Genomic DNA, 14,778 nt, shown 5'->3' with positions numbered 1-14,778 from the left:
ATTTTCCCTGGTAGTCTTCTTGTGAAAAGGGCCTGGAGGGAGGTTTGCCGCTTGGTCCCATTGCTGGCTTCCAGTGGGAAGGCGGAGAGCACGCTAGCCGTTGTGGTGACGATGTGGCTTTCCCTTCCTATGCTGGCTATCCCTCTGCATTTCTTTGAGAGGGCACCTGCAGTCTTTGACAAGGGGTTGTCTGTCATTTTTAATGTAAAAAAAATAATAGGCAAGACTCTGGATGATGTGCTGACTGGGAGGCAAAGTAATGGTGCAGACGAGTGAGCCATCACTGTTGGAAATCCTTTGTGCTTGAATATGGTGTATGATTAGGGGATGTAACCCACAAGAAGGTAGAAGAGGGCCCCTGTCTTTTCACAGGCCCTATAAAGTAACTTTCAGCCTCAGAATTAAGCGATCAAAACGTGGGGAAAAAAACCCAAACCACCATTGCTAATTATTCTGCTTCTAAATCGCTTTTAATAAGTATCGCACTTGGAAGCGTGTTGTCGGGGAGCATTTGCACACCAGGTCGGGCAGAACATTGCTTTTGGGGTAACTTTCTTCCCTAACTCCTTGTGACATCCCTCTCGTTTTTAACTTCATGCTTCAGCTAGGTTTTAGAAAACGTGTCAGAAATACGACTGCAGGAGCCAGAAGCTTCCTCCTCTTAGGGAGGAAGGAGGACCCTGAAGTACGGGGTATGGCCCTAGTGAAAATTATTAACCTGAGACTGACTTACTGGGCTGAGTGAAGAAGATGTAGTCAGGCTGGTGGCTTAGGAGCCAACAGACCACATCCAAAAAATAACCTGTCTCCAGAAATGTGGCAAACTGGAGGTCTTAAGGCTCGTTGGCATTAGTCTGCTACGCAAAATCTAGAAGAATTTGGGTCTTTTGGTAACTTGGAAAGATTATTCATATACCACCCCCCCGCCCTTAGGCAGACCTGCACCAGGATTACAGCCTGGTGAGAATACTTAACAGACCAAAGAAATACAAGGGCGAGAACAGCGTTCAATGAGCTGCCTCTGCTGAAGGACAGGAGAAAAACGGCAGTTAGTTGGAAAACCACACCAGAGATCAGGAGAGTGTGTTAAAGGGATTGGTAATAAAAAAAACCCAAACAGTTCAGACTTTCTTCTGCTGTTAATTTGGTCTCAACTAAGTTACCTGCTGGATTTAAGATCTGGTGAACGTGGCTTCAGAAAGCCCTTCTAAAGTATTCCTACGAGAAGATGGACAGGAGGAGAGCAGGACTACTCCACAAATGCTGCTCTCCCATCCCACCCGCAGCTCTGCCCTCCGTGCCAGGGAGGTCGCAGGGCTCGCTGCGCTGCCTTGTGCCCTCGGGTTTGGTCTGCGCCTCGGGAGTCGCGCTCCTCGTGCACGCCACGGCTAAGAGTTGGGTTTCTGAGTATTTCCAGATATTTTCAGGCTGCTTTCTGCTACTCGCTGACCCACTGCGAGCTGTCGGCAGCACTGGTAGGAGCTACCCTGAGGCTCTCCGGTGTAAGAAAATAGCTATTTCTAGCGTTGGCCGCTTAGAGCGTCTCTCTCCCGAATCTGTGAAGCTCAGACCGTCTCCATCAGACTTTACTGTCTTCAAGACAGATTTCAGAAACGAGCCGAGTCCGTGCCTCCCCGCCGCCCGTCCGCACTCGCTAGCAAGGCCTCCGAGTATCGGTAGCCCACCCCGGAATACGCGATCTGCCCCTCGGTTCGCTCCCGCAGCCGTCGTCCTGCTCTTTGCCGCGGTATCCTTCAGCAGGCTGGAGCGGCCGAGCCCGGGCAGCCGCGGGAGCTGCGCGCCGCTATCCGTTTCCTTCATCAGCGCCTGCAGACGCTCAGGAAGGAAAAAAGATAAGCGGCCCCGAGAACGATCCGTGTCGGCGGAGGTCCTGCCGTCGGGCCGGACCGCAGGGCCTCCCGGCAGCTCCCCTCCGCCCGGCCCGGGAGGCGGCGCCGCGCCGAGAACAATACCCGCCCGGCCCGGGGCACGGAGGCCGCGGCGGGGCCGCCGCCGCTTCTACCGCTACCGCCGCCGCTCCACGTGGCCCCGGGCGCCGCGGCGGGACCCGCGCACCCCGCGGCGGCGCCCCCAGCCCGCGCCGCAACCAATCCCCGCCCGCCTGCCATGTGCCGCGACCCCCTCCGGCCAATGGTGCCCCGGGTCACAGACCTGCTCCACCATTGCCCGGAAGCGGCGCCGGGCCCCCGCGCGGCGCGGTGTGGCCGCTGCTGCTGCTCCTGCCGCCGCCGCCGCTGTCCCCGCGGCGCCGCGCCAGCCGCCGCCGCCGCTGCGGCGCAGGACGGGCCGCCCTGTGTTTCGGGGGCCGCCGCGCGCATGCTCCGCCGAGTGACGCCGCGACTCCATGTGTGAGAAGCGCATTATTTGGCAAGGGGAGCCGCGGCGGAGAGGATTAGCCGGGGATCCCTGGCGGCGCGGAAAAGGGGGCGGCAAGGAGCGGGGGAAGCGAACCGGCGGCCGGGGAGCGGGACCGGCGGCAGTCCGGATGCGCGGGGACCAGCGGGGAGGTGCCGCGGCTTGTGAGTTCCCAGATGAAAAGTTCTCGTTGGGTTTATTGTCTTGGGGAGGGAGAGGCGGCGGCGGAGTTATTTGCGGGAGGCGGCCGCGGGGGATGCGTGTGCGCTCCCGGGGAAGTTCCGGGAGAGCCCGGCCGTGCGGGGACGGCGGGCAGCCCTCGCTAAGCCGGGAAAAGTGCAAAGTCCCGCTCTCCGGCCGCCGGGCTCCAGCCGTCGGGCGGACTGATTGATTAATGCCTGCCGGCGAAGGAGATCCGTGCCCCTGCCTGCGGCGGGTAGCAGAGGGGCAGCGGGGCTCCCGGGCTGCATCCTCGCCGGTAAACGAAAAGTTTGGCGGCGCGGCGCGCCCCCCGAGCCCGGGGCCGAGCGCCCCGGGTCGCCGCCGGCTTTTGTTCGGCGCTGGGACGGCAGCCTGCGAGGCGTTTGTTTCGGAAAGTTGTTACGAGCTTTCCGCCGTGCCTGCTTCCTCTTCCTCCTCCTCCTCCTCCTCCGTCGCCGCTCGGGCCGGCGCGGGGCTGGGAGCGCCCCGGACCCCGTTGCCCCCCGCGCAGGGCGGCACCGCCGACCCGGGGGCATCGGCCCCGCGGGGGCCGCGGCAAGGGGGGGGGGCGTGGGGTGTGCGTGGGGGGGCGAGCGGCCGCCCCGGGCAGCCCCCGCCCCGGGCAGCCCCCGCCGTGGCACTGGCCCGGCTGGCGGCCGGGCTGCGGCCCGTGTCACAATAAGAGTCCCCTCCCGCCCTTCCTTCCTGCGGCTCAAGGTGCACCGGGCTGTGCCCCCACGACCCCCCACCCCCGAGGGGGTGCGAGGCAACCGCCGCCTCCCCCCGGGTGTCGTGTCGGTAACGGGGTAGTCGGCGGGGGCTTGCGGGTGAAGGTCTCGCTGGGCGCCGTGCCCAGCTGCCCCCGGTTTTCTCCATTACCGCACGTTCCCGGTGACTGCGGGAGGGGCCGGGCAGGATTTGGCCCCGGTGGGGATAGTCCTCGGGAAGTGGCGCTGCCCAAGCGCACGAACGCGTCGAGCTCCCGAGTGTCCAGGAATCGCTGCTCTCGTTTGTGGAGGAGCGGGGGGGCCGGCGACTGAAAACTGTCCGGCATCGGTTACTGCTTTTGAACGAGGAAGCCGGGGAAGCCCGCAAGTCGGGATGCACACACTTCTCTAGAGCATCTGCTTACTTTTTTTTTTATTTTGCACTCTCTATACGTCTTAGGTTTTACTTTCACTTGTCTTTTTTCTGGCTGCCCCACACTCTTCTATTTTTATACTTTGTCCCGTAAACCCCCTTCCCCAGGACAGAGGTTCCTAAGCTGATGCATAGAGCAGTGACTGTCACGGAGCACTAATTTGCAGGCATGGCCCTAATCCTCCTTTCCAGCTTCTTTTGCAGGTGTTTGACTTTCATGTTTCTCTCTTGCTTGCCCGTCTGTGAATGCAGCTGGAAGCAGAGGTAGCAGAGCTGCTTGTAGAGGCAGTCACACAGGAAGTGAAACGAAGAGGGGCCTTTGGGAATAAGAGACATGCCAGTAGGCTGGAAGCTGCCGTACATCAGCGGGAGAAGAGAACGAAACCCTGCTTTCTTCCAGACAAACTATTGACCAGTGTCTCAAGTGGAAGGAGATGTGGGTAGGAAGAAGCAGGGTCATGAGAGATGTGCTAGTGGAGAGGATGAGGTGGTAGGGGACCAGAGGCAGGAGATGGCAGAAGAAAGTAAGAAATCAAGGGATATGTAGCATGTGGAAAGCTTTTTGTGTAAGTGAACTGAGTGGTGGCTTTCTGGGCATTGTATTGCTGTACACGTGCACTCCGCAGGCCAGGCTCTGGTGACAAATGGTCGATCCCACCAGATCTTGGGATGGTACCTGCTGGGATGTGGCGGTGATACCGCACTGATGCCTGCTGGCATTTGGGCCATGGGGAGGCTGATAGGCCCCCAAGGGCTATAAGCAGGGACCATGCTGTGTGTGGGGAGGCAGAGCTGGCTGTCGGGGGTGTGTGTGTGTGTCACCCCCGAGTGCCACCTCACAGCCATCTGAGATTGCGACACGTACGGAACGGCGTATTCCTGTACATCACGCTCCATTACTCGCTGCTGGCGTAGCCTTCAGTGCGCCTGGATTGTCAAGCTCTGGACAGAAAAAAAAGGGTGTGATATCCTGGAGGCAGCGAGGCTCTGTGGTTAAGTATCTCGGATAGGATCGCAAAAGGCACTGGTTTCAGGGCTGGGGACTGTTTAGTTTGTTTTTTTTCTTCCCCCCAACTATCTGGTTTTGAAAATGAGGAGGGCTGCGCAGCTTGGCGTGTGACGTTGAGGCTGTAAAAGTTCACCCCTTTATGTATTGTGTGTAGGTAAGCAACAGGCTGATGCTCTTCTAACTTTTACTTGGAAAAAGAGCGAATATATTGCCAGTTAGCATGCTCTGGCTGAGCTTTGTGTGAGTGTAAAAAGGACCGAGTTCTGTGCTTGCAGTAAAAACCGCCTTGCTGAGTTTCACTGGGAGAGAGTGAGTTGTATCTCTGTGGTCACTCAGTATCCAGCAGTGGAGCAGGATGGAGGTAGCCGAATCTATTTCTTTTCCCTCAGAGGTGGAAGCACAGAGGAGTAGCTAATACCATCCCTAACAGCGTTACATAGTCATGAGGTTGCATCAATGGGTGATGATGCAACACTGTTGGCATATGATGCAGTGTCAGTATGCTAATACTGTAACTTAATATAGCTGCGTTACGACTTTTTTGTAGTAATTACAGGCCGGTAGTCATATGTGGAGCTGTTTAAAATCATTGGTTCAGATTCAGACAGTGTTGGTGTATTGTGTGATGTTTGTGAGGCTTATGCAAGGCAAGATGAGGGATTTGGATCGCTTTTTCAGCCAGACAGCAGCACACGTACGTAGGTACGTTTGGCCCTTTCAGGGACCTCTCCGCACAGCCTCAGGTTTGAACTGGAATTATCCCTGTGCTGTCAAAGGAACTATAACTGTGGAAGGAACTCTGGGCTTACTGTCTTATGGTCTTACACTTCTATTTCTGGGTGTGCTCTTCGTTAGCCCTACCCATCTGTATGGGCTATAAGCATTCTTACTTTCTTACGGAATCACTCCTGCTATGCTACTTTAAGGAGGGAAGAAGAAGGAATGATGCTTGGGATAAAGGAAGTCAACTTCTGACATCTTTCGGATAGTGCTGGAAGTATTTTAAAAACGAAGTCTAAAATTCATTCAGATATGATGAGGCCACGTTTCAGATCATCTTACGCTTTCAGTGGTACCTCTTGAAACAGTGTCCGTGTTGTGAAATCCCTGGCTGGTCACCAACCAACGAAAAGTCGTTGGTACGAGAAATGGGGAAGGACAGAATCGACAAGGTGCTGTAGTGGTCAGCAAAGCTCAGGTTTTCTGCTTTGATGGAGCACTTGCTTTATGTGTAACTTCGAGTGGAAAATGCTGTTTTGATGACTAAATTTAGAATGTTTTGAACCATAAACTTCTACATGCAGTATTTAGATGTTACTTGCTGATAGTAGGTATTAAGTGTACTTATGCATTTAAAATTTCAAATCTTTGGGCATCAGAACTTTTTTTTTTATACTCACTGTGCACGTATGAACTGTGAGCTCTTCCCCAGGCTTTAATACTTTTGTTTCTTACTGCCATATTCTGGGGGGAGTAGTCGTGTGCTTATTTTGCTCGTGTTTCACAAAGCACCGTGTCTCCCTTTTATGTGTCTTGTGAGGTAGGAAGTTGTGTGCTCTGTACAGAGTCCATGTGTGTGATAATGTACCTGTGCAGGTACTGGCTTTTATCCTGAGTATAGGTACTGCTCAAATAGGTCACAGCAAAAAAGTTGGAAAGAAAACAGGCAGTGTGTGCATTCCCCTTCTGAATTAAAGTACACATGCTGAGCTCTCGTTAAAAAATAAAAGGAAAAATGAACTGTGTTGTGGAGGGGTTTTTTTTATATTCCTCCTCTTAGAATGACCAACAGTACAGCCCTGTTCCAGGCACTTCTTGACTTACAATTTATATCTCTTTCAATAATAATTTAAGTAACGTAGAACTGTGTAGTAGGTTTGGTTTTTTTCCCCCCTCCAAATGTTCTGGGAGACTGTGGTATCTGAAAATATGGTAGACTTATTTTTAGACTTGGGGAAGTAGCGTTTGCTTTTGTGTAATGCTATTCATGTTTGAGGTATCACAGCACATGGTCTGTAGACCAGTATGCGAAGTGCAATGTAATTAGCATATTTTGTTGATTGGGGGGGGGAATGGTACTTGAGCACTCTTTCCTCTTCTCCTGGCACTAAACAAAATAAATGTTAAGAGAAGAACGTGCTACTGATGGACTGGAAAACTCCAGGACAGCCTTTCAGTTGTGGTGTTCTTTGAAAGTCTGTTCTTGATAGTTTCATCAGGCTGTCCCTGCTCTCCCTGTGCTACCCATGCCGCTTGTTTTAGATTTGTGCCCTTAAAACTTAACAAGCTAGAATTTGGCACTTAAATATAGACATTGTGCTTATTTATGCATTCATACTATGATTGATTGGTGTAAAGACTTGCTTGGGAACCCTTTTTTTTTAGGGTTTTCTAGCCTTCTTCCCCCTCCTTTTGTCTGCATTTCTGTGGCATCCCTTCACCTGGGGAACTGGACATCTGTTGAATATATTGACCCTCGCTAGGTTAGCGGTTCTTGCTTTATTTCTTATGCACCACCTGGAATTTCTGAGGTTATTCATTTCTTTGTGATATTTTCTATATGCTTAGCACTGCTCAGTCTGAATGACCTGTGTACATCAGTGAACCTCAGTGTCAGATGAATCATATGTCCATTGTCAGGTGGGGAAAAGGAGAGTGAATTGCCCGAAGCAAGCATTATAGGACAGGGACAGAACAAAGGTTAAGGTTTATTAATATGCAGTTTCCTATGTTGGCTTTTTGCTGTTCAGCACTTCTCCTCTTCCTTCCCCAACTGCTGAAGGTACCGGCATTTCTACCTTTCATTGCCTTTAATTGTGTTCTTTGGTATTTGACTTCTTGGTGTGTCAGGTCTCGGGACTCTCCAGCAGGGCACCAGTAAACAGCTGCTGTTTACCTGTGAGCATTTGTGTGTGTGTCTGTGTGACCTGTTTGGCATCACCTCCGGAGACTGCGGCTTCCACGGGGCAGGGAGGAATTGTCCTGTACAGTTTTCCTATGTCTTAATTACAGAGCACCTCTTCATTGTGCTGGAGCTTTTTAACCTGTGGTCCGCTATGCTCCTCTCTTTCTAGTGCAAGGGAGGCTGGAAAGCAGTGTCGTGACTCTTGCTTCATGAGCACAGCTCACTCTCTTGGAGTGACAAGGGCATTTGGAAGGAAAAAGAAAAAAAACTGATTAGGCCCTTTGGATTGTATGGGAGAAAATCAAGGTTTAGCAAGAAAGTTTTGTCCGCTTTTGATGTGTTGACTCTGAAGCAAAAATGTTTGAATGTATTGCTGTTTCAACGTACTGAAGTAAGGCAGAAAGTGGAAAACCTTTGCTATGTGCAGCTGTAGCAATGCCCTTTTCTCTCCTCCTCGTCTTTATTATCAGTAGGGTTTGACTCAGTTCAGCGCTGCAGCTTGAGCACAGAATGGCACTGGTCAGCAGCGGGTCGGTGTCTGGCCGGAGCTGTTGGATCCAGTGGAGCTCGGAGGTGGGGTAGGCAATGCCAGGTGTTTGTCCCTGTTATTGCATCTTGAAATCACACTGCTCGGGACAGCTGATGTCCTGTGTGCTGTGGTAGCTTGTTCTCACCATTACCTTTGCCTCCCCGTCATCCCTGGAGGAGAAGTTTTATATTGCCCTGGGTAAGTCACTTAAACCTCTCTATGCCTTGGTTATCCCATCTGCAAAATGGGTATAAGCGTGTGTTACAAACGAAGGATGCAAAATGTGGCTTATAACAGCAGTTCCTCTTATTTTAGTCTTCATCTTCTTTAGCTTTTATCTCTGAGATTGTTTAACCCATGCCATCTTGTTTTTCAAATGAGAATTGCTGGTAGGACTTAAGATGAAAAGAGGGCGAAAAGGGTCGTCAGGTTTACCTCATGATCTGCAATGCCAGTTTGTTGTATTAGGAAATCCAAACATTTGAAAGGTCTAGGAGAGTAAAATTTAACAGCCAGCCGCAGATGCTGAAGGCCAGACAAATACGGGGAAGGAGTGTCACGTGTCTAATGGGGAGTTGGCAAACCCTAGACTGAGGGAAGCAGGGAGTTCGCCCCTGACTCTCATGTTCAGGATTTTGTGTGTTTGTAGGTGACGTGCACAAGTTGGGTGAGTTTTCGAGCTCTGCAGAATTTCTTCCTCTACATCCCTTATAACTGGTGGGTCTCTCCTGGCAGCAGGGTCAAGTCTGTGTGCCTTTAACCAAGATGTGTGGAAGCTTGTGATCAGGCATGTTTATTTTGTCTTTTATTTTTAAGAAGGCTCAATTTCGGAAGGCTGTTTCTCCTCCCACCGCTGTCCTTCCTGGAGGGCCCTTGGGCATCGACTGGACTCCTTGAGTCCTCACTCCGACTTCTGGTTTGTGCACAAAACAAACTGATCCGCTGACCCAGACCTGATGGGGGTCCTTTCCCATTTAGAAGTCCTCTGTGACTCAATCAGGTGCTGCTCACAATAAGCAGAATATGTCAAATGGTCTGTATCATGGAAATGATTGGAGTGTTAAAGCGTTCCAGGAGTTTCAAGTCTTGTTTAGGTATCAAAGAGCTATTTAACATGCACATCTCTGAGTTTATATCAATCTGTTCTGTTTGTATTCATTCTTACTAAATTCTGTGTTTGACTTTTTTTACTCTTAAGAGTGAGTTAAGCATTTCAGCCTCTATTCATTCTCCTACTTCTTTGTTTCTTTTCCTGCTCTTTCGCCTCCCTCCCCCCTTCTTCTCTCCCAAAGGAAAAACAAACCAAAAAAAAAAAAACCCCAAAAACCAGCGTTTGCAAGAGTAAAGGAGTTTTCATGACTGGTTTTGGGTGACTCTCTAGGTGAGGTAGTTTGGCCGTGACTTGCCTCTTTGGAGATGTTGGCAAGTTTGGTATTCCAGATGATCTGGCATTAAGTTAAAGCTCTGCCGGAAAGGCTTTACTCCTGCCATGTTTGGAAGAAGAGTTGGTCTCCAATTCCTTTAACAATTATGAGGTGACTAATAACTTGAATGCAGTTTCCCTGCTAATTTGCAGTGCCCTGTAGTGAACTCTGCTGCAGCATGAAAGGGATCAGTGTGTGAGCTCTTCGTCTTCTGGTTTTGGTGTCTTATGCGTCACCTTCTGACTTGGGCTTATTCCTGTATAAACACGAATCAAACTAAATTAAAAAGTTATACCCAAATCACTCTGGACCCAGTAGCCCAAGCTGCATGGATCCACAGTCGGGAGGCAGTCCACTGCACTTCCAGTCATCCATAACAATATGTGCTTTTTGTTACCCTCACTCCAGCTGTGTGAATGGGAGCTGGAGGGATGGGAACAAAAAAAAAAGAAGCCTATAAAAGAGCACTCCCCCAAGGCAGGAGATAAGCCCTGACATGAAGTAAACACCATTCCTCCCCCTCTCCCCCCACTTCCAGTATCTTCAGCTGAATATAAATGGATATTTTAAAAGTCAGGTACCTGAGGAAGTTTCTAAAACACCTAGTAGCAAGTGAGACTGTATGATACGTTCTTATTTTTGCACACCATGAAGTGAAAAATAACTCATTGCTGTTTCACTGTGTAAGTAATGTGGGTAGTTCCAGCAGAGAGTATGGAAATAGATACTCTGCCTTGCCTGCCGGGAAGAGGTTCCGCTAACTCTTTTTATCATAATTACTAATTCTTTAACAGTAAATGTTGTTACTCAAAGTTCTGACAAAAGTGGGTAAGAACAACTAAGAATGTTAGATGGCATCTCAAAAGGGTGGCTTTTTTTTAATCATATTTGATGGGAGACCAGATGAACATGGTCATAGGTATGTAGCTAAGAGTGAGCTGATCTCAAGACAGTCTGGTTTGTTGGGGTTTTTTCCCTTCTTTGTTAAATATCCAAAATAAGTAGGAGTTTATGATGGGGTCTTTGCATTGAAGTGGCAGATTGCTGGAGTTGAGGGAACAAAGTCTTATTTTGTAGCTTTTCAATGGGAAAAAAAAAAAATGAAGCCTTGATTGAGTTTTCAGTTAGTCTTGAAATTGATTTTGACATGACCTGTCTCATTCACTTTGGGTTATAAATACCCAATTTTACTACCTATAAGACAATAGGAGTTGGCATTCAAGAAAGCTTTTCTTTTTTTTTTCCTTGTGTTTTTTTAAATGCAATAGAATACTTCCAATTGAGTGATGCTGGTTAACTTGTTACTTGTTTCCTAACTTGATCTAGATGGAGAGACTCTTGTCAATGTTGGCTGCTGAAACTACATCTCCTGCAGACCAGACAATTACCCTATGGCTGAGACAGGTGTTAGCAGCAGGCTTTCTTAAAACAGTTTTGTAAATGCCCAGAGCGTGGCTGGACTAAACGGAGCCCAGCACCAGTGTGGGATGCCATTGAAACAGGGCAAGCCTCATTGCAGCAGCAAAGTCACTTTTGTGACTGTTTCATAGGAAAAGTATTGCTGAAGATGGTCAGTAATGGCTTTTCTCTTAGTCTGTTTTATGCTACAAATACTGAAGACTTTCCAGGTACTAAAGTGAGTCAGAAAATGGAATTATTAGATCTCATGCTAATGCTGATTTACCTATTGCTGTAAGTAGGAGCAACTTCCTTGCCATAGCCTGTGAGCTATGCCCACTATGTTCATTTGCTGAAATAGCCATGTGATCACGAGCTTTGAAATGCTTGCAAGAATTAGAGGAAGTAAACTGAAGGCATTCATATTTAATAGGATCTTAGAAAATCCTGTCTCCAAGAGAATTAGGTACTGCAGTTGTGCATGTGTCCCTAGTGTTGTGGTATGTACAAACACGCTGAACCACCTATTGAGATTTGTACACAATATAAATCTAACATTTTCAGGTTTTCATTGTAAAATAGTGAAATTACATATGTGCCAGTTGCAGGTATGGTGCTAGCATTATGCTCTGTAGGATGCTCTGGAGTGTGGGCTTCCAATTTTGCTTTCTGCTGGCTTGCTTGTTTGTTTTTAAGGCTTGAGATATAGTCTTTGAAAGCAAGCGCTTAGTTATTTTGGTAGTGGAAGAACCCTTGCCTCATAGTAAAGCTGCTTGCTTTTGTTTGGTATCTGTGGAGGGTATCCAATGAAGCTTTGCTCCATCTGTGCGTTGTGCTCATGAAGAGCTGATGCTCTGTGGGCAGTATCCTTCCTTTCTGGGCCATGCATGCACCAGGGAGAAGTGTGCCTTTAACGCCTTGATTAACTCTATAAATGTGACAGGAATTTGATGTCGTAGGCCCTTTTAAAATTCAGATTCACTTTTGCAGTTGCGGGGGGCGGAGAGGAAGATGACATTTGTAACAGCTTTTCTATACCTGTTCCTGAAAGCAGATGATACTGCAAGAAGACTGTAGCTCATGGTGTAGCTTCTTCCGAAAGGAAAGATCCCAGCAAGGAGATGACATTGTCCATAAAACTTGAAAAGTAATCCTTGTATAACTTTCAGAAGCTCAGCTCAAGACTAATCCAGGTTGGCTACACATAATTCTAATTTTCATTAAAGTTATGCTCCAAGATAGTAGGTAGCCCTTACAGTTAAGGCTAGCACTAAATTAATGTCTTGCAGTTCATGAAAGACTGCTAATATGTAGGTACTGTTACTGCTGGCAGGATCGAATAGGAGGATCACCAAGAGAAACTTCTTGATTATTATATCAATAGGTCTTAATATATTTTGGAAATACTGTTTGTGGGAAAGTTTATTAACAGTCAAAAAGAAAGCAAAATTAATCAGTAACATAGAATAGGAGGTGGAAAGCACAGTGTCTTTGGGGGTGGTCTGGTATATGACACATATGTAAGGTATTCTATGGCGGGAAAAGCTCTAAAATTCTTAAGTTTTGAAGAAAGTAAACTTGTTACGTGACATCTTTAAATAAATATTGCAAACTTTGTGATTGTGATTGTACACTTCTCTGCTCTGCAGGAAAGCTGGGATCTGGGAGGCAGAGTACACCTCCAAACTTGTTACCTGCAATCTTTATTCCATTAGTTTCTGTTGAAGATATTTAAGATTCCTCTGCTGCTTCTCCTTCCTTTAGCAAAGGTATCCAGAGAGGGATGTATTAATTCCTTTTGCTACCAAAAAGTGTTTTTAAACCTGAAGATGATGGTTTAACAAGCAGCCAGGACCTTTAAGTGATAGAAGTGGCTTGGGGAACAAAAGCATGTGAATCCTGTCAGTTAAGACCTGATGGGTAACTTATTTCTGTGAGGTGCCTGAGAATTATGATGATGAAGACTATAGAAGTAATTAAATAAGACTCATTTTAATATTGCGCATGTTATTGATCCCTTAGGACATTTAGATATGCAAACCAGATAAGATCATCTCCTTTGCAAAATGTGGTTTGTTGTAATTGTGACACCTCTGGTTGTTTTCTACTCAAAATGCTCTCATGTTTTTGTGGAAGTTAGATGTTGTTTTACATAAAGCCACTTGAAGTAACCGAGAGTCTAAATCTTGTCTTGCTCATCTTTGGTATCCGTTTGCCTATTGCTTCTTCTGGGTCGAGGGACCCTTACAGGTTTCTTACCAGTAGTTAGGCTTGCTCAAGATTAAAAAAACCCCTAGATCCTATGGGTGATAATGACAACTTTTGTTTCCTTTTCCCTTCTAACTGCAGGACCAGGGGCTAAACATCAGCCCCACAGCCTTCCTTATTTTTATATGGACATGGCTGTGTGCAAGCATGGCTTATGATGTTCAGCGTGCAGTGCTCCCTTTTGATCTCAGGTGGGGGATGCAGTGTGCATCCAGATCAAGTTTTGTGTGCCGAGGCTTCTGAATTAATTAATGATGGTGGCTGTGCTCGGCTTCCCCTGTAAATAGGTGTGGCCACTGGGTCCCTGCCAAGCTGCCATTTCATTCCCTTATTTGGATTTCTGAACGGTGTCATTCTCTACACACACCCTCGGTTAGGTTTTTAAATAATATAGTTGGGGAAACTAAAATTGCTGCTACAAAATTATTAGCTTATGGGTTATTACTGTACTCCTACAACTGAGATTAAGAATGTGTCATTAGTGGAGGATGGTATCTTGAGCTCCCCCCCAAAAATTAAAAAAGAAAAAAAAAGGTTACTACTGTGTTTCCAGTAGCTGATGCTAAAGCCAGGTAGGCACAAACCATACTATTCAGGAGGAATCAAGTTATCATATTTTAGTTGATGCCAGGTTGCCCAATTAAAGTCACTGGCACTTGGTGAGCACAAACTGCCTGCAGAGCACAGCAAAGCCTCATTGCAGCAGTGAGCATCAGTGAAGTAGATGAAAGCAAGCCCCCAAATATGGCATTCCTGAGCAAATATGATGCATGCAAAAAGCACATCTTACTCGATGATGAAAGTAGAACCGATTTTTTTTTTTTCACCAGAGCTAGAAATAACAATTTGCCACCTGCTTTTTTTTTTTTTTTATTGGACGTTGCCACTCATTTCCGTCTCTGTCTCCTAATGAGAGATCCAGAGCTTTCCAGTCTTCTTCCTTGGGGTTGTTGGGCACTCAGTGAAGGAGGTGATAAATTCATGCACACATCCCTCTTCCCCTGTTTAATATTCTGCCAAACAGTTCTGCAAATGCATTTCATAATGCTGCCTCTTTGCATAGAAGAGAGACACCCCCTTCCTCTGTAAAAAAATATATTCTACATCTGAAAACAGAAGATAGTAATTCCAGTTCTTGAAAAACATGTTTATACAACAATCCACAGAGACCGGCACCATTAGGTGATTAGATTGCACTTTGATTAAAACCAGTCCGTTGCAGCTACTCGCTGTGGATGGAGGATGGTTGGACAGGCTCAGTCATCTTGAAGGAAATGTCTGTCCTGCAGTGTCAGAGTCGCAGAGCTGGCATTGTTGATCTGGATTGATCTGGATGACGAATATTCCGGTGATAGGAACCCTTCGTGCTCACGCCGTGAATCCAATAGATCTTGGCCCTGGGTGAGGATCAACATAATTGGCCATAAATACAGAGTAACTGAAAAATAGTTCAAACTGTGCTATGTATAAAACAAAGAACCCCCAAACCAAAACACTTGAATCTATTTTTAGCTCTTCTTGGTGTTCT

The 14,778-nt window shown here is 47.7% G+C and overlaps 1 protein-coding gene across 4 annotated transcripts in view; it reads left to right on the top strand.

Moving 5' to 3' along the window:
• Nucleotides 1–14,778, top strand: part of GATAD2A (GATA zinc finger domain containing 2A) — a 68,228-nt gene that overhangs the window by 11,763 nt on the left and 41,687 nt on the right. The window contains exon 1 of one of the 4 annotated variants that reach the window (XM_075037834.1): nucleotides 2,370–2,540. The exons of 2 other annotated variants lie outside the window; for them this stretch is intronic. The gene's annotated coding sequence lies outside the window, so the exon portion shown is untranslated. Of the gene's footprint in view, nucleotides 1–2,369; nucleotides 2,541–14,778 lie in introns of those variants that run through there. One more of the 4 variants, XM_075037833.1, reaches the window with a different exon arrangement.

The sequence above is a fragment of the Buteo buteo genome, chromosome 10, assembly GCF_964188355.1.
Source record: "Buteo buteo chromosome 10, bButBut1.hap1.1, whole genome shotgun sequence".
Classification (NCBI taxonomy): Eukaryota; Metazoa; Chordata; class Aves; order Accipitriformes; family Accipitridae; genus Buteo; species Buteo buteo.
This window is presented reverse-complemented; position numbering and strand designations above follow the sequence as displayed.